This window comes from Myotis davidii, unplaced genomic scaffold (assembly GCF_000327345.1).
Source record: "Myotis davidii unplaced genomic scaffold, ASM32734v1 scaffold43, whole genome shotgun sequence".
Taxonomy (NCBI): domain Eukaryota; kingdom Metazoa; phylum Chordata; class Mammalia; order Chiroptera; family Vespertilionidae; genus Myotis; species Myotis davidii.
In genome coordinates, this window is record NW_006294590.1 from 2,449,370 (window position 1) to 2,451,293 (window position 1,924).

General features: G+C 65.2%; 1 protein-coding gene across 1 annotated transcript in view; it reads left to right on the top strand.

Annotated features, from left to right (window-relative positions):
- Positions 1-1,924, top strand: part of FBRSL1 (fibrosin-like 1) — a 28,672-nt gene that overhangs the window by 13,867 nt on the left and 12,881 nt on the right. The gene's annotated exons all lie outside the window — the stretch shown is intronic.

Sequence of the window (1,924 nt, forward strand, 5' to 3'; positions counted from 1 at the left end):
TCCAGCCACTTGCCCAGAGGTTCCGGGACACTTCGAGGTTCCGCCCACGCGTGGCTGTGTGTCCTGCATCTGGCTGTTTCCTGGGTTCAGCCCTGGGTGATTCTCCTACACCAAGGCCCTGGGTGGGAGGGTGCCCGCGTGGGCGTCCCACTGCAGCGTGGCCCCACCAGCGTCGGACCCACCGCGCTGCCCCTTGTGCCTGAACCGTGCCCTGTCCCTGGAGCAAGACCTGGGAGCTCTGGACAAGCCACGGGCCCTCGAGGCCCAGCACCTGCACCAGGAGCCGGGGCGGGCCGGGCCCTGGGAGCTGAGATTCAATTACACGGCCAGGCCAGGCCCCGGGCCCCGGGTGGGATTAATGCTAGCGCTGCTCTGGTTAAGACGTTCTGTGTCGATAAATAATTCATAGGCAGTTAGCGCTGCGAGTCTGACAGCACGAGAATGTGTTAATACAGTCGACTCCGCCACAGGTCAGCCGCGGGCGCAGGGCTGGGCCGGGCCATCGTTTATTCATTCTGTGACACAGGCCCATTAACTCTCCTGGCCCCGCGGGCAGTGGGGAGCCGCGAACGAGGGGAGGGAGGCCTGGCCCCTGAGCATAGGAGGCCCCACGAGGCCCTGGGGTGGCGACTGTTGGCCGTCCCCACGCACTTGTTGACTCATCACAGCAGCCAGCGCTCCTCAGGCCACAGGCCCGAAGGTTGAGGACCCAGAACTCTCTCCTGGCAGCTGCGGGGGAGGCCCTGGGGACAGGAGAGGTTAGAGGGGGTCAGAGCAGAGTGCGTGGAGGAGCCAGAGCCAGAGCAGCGGTACACGGGCCCAGGCGGACCCTGCCCATCACAAGCGTGTGACTTGAGTGCACATGTCTGTGCATGTGTGTTGTCACAGTCACAGTGGGTCTCGGGCCTGTGGAGACACAGAGACGTCAGGTTTGCCTTGGGAGTGACGTGGGGCACGGACCAGGGCTCGGGGAACGGCGGGCAGGCTGCCCACTGGCAGCGGACGTGCTCATGGGCTGGCGGGCACACCCCCTCTCCCCCCCGCCTGGGGACTGAGGGCCAAGGGCTGAGGGGTCAGGCCGTTAGGGGAAGCCCCTGATCAGGCCGAGGCAGCCCTCGTCCTCGCTGGCCCACCTGTGACAGGTCCCGTGCGTGGGTTTCCGCTGCGGGTTTCGCTGGCGGAGGTGCCTGTGCTGGGCCCTCAGCTCGCTCACGGAGTGATCAGTGCTCTGTCTGCTTTGAAGACTAAACACCCACAGAAAGTGAATTGGCCGAGTGAGCCAGGGCTCGCAGGACCCTCCTGGGGTTCTGCATAACTAATTGGGCGCAGCCTCGACTTCCCGCTCCGAGGGGCCGGGCCCTTGGGGCGACACCCGGGCCTCAGTCCCCTCCCAGCCACCACGCAGGAGTCGCTGTGTGGTGCCCGACAGCTGCCTCAGTCCCCCATTGTAAGCCAGGGAGTCCGCGGTGGTTCCCCCCAGCGGGACGCCGGGGCCCTGTCTCCTGCCCCTCATGCCAGCCACACAGGCCCGGGCTGGCACCGGGCAGAGCCCGGACCCAGGATGAAGCGGCCTTTCAACGCGGCCCCTCTGGCTGCTCCCAGCCCCGGCCCCTGCTGAGCCGCTCAGGTGGCCGCTGCCCCGCAGCCCTCGGACGCTCGTGGACAGGGCACCCGGGGAGGTGTTTTCAGCCACGTCACTCACTCGACGGGAGCGTGTCCTAATTGCAGTTGCTGGGAAGAGCTTTCCTACTTTATGTCCTTTTGGGGGAATTGCTGTGGCTTCTAGAACAGTCTTGCTCTTTAAAGTGCTGCTGACTGACGAGAAACAGGTTTGTTTATCACGGTCTTTCCTCACCCGCTGCACTAGTAACATGGGCAGTGTCGACTCAGCACAGCTTCGGGGCGAGCAGGTGGGCACCCCGAC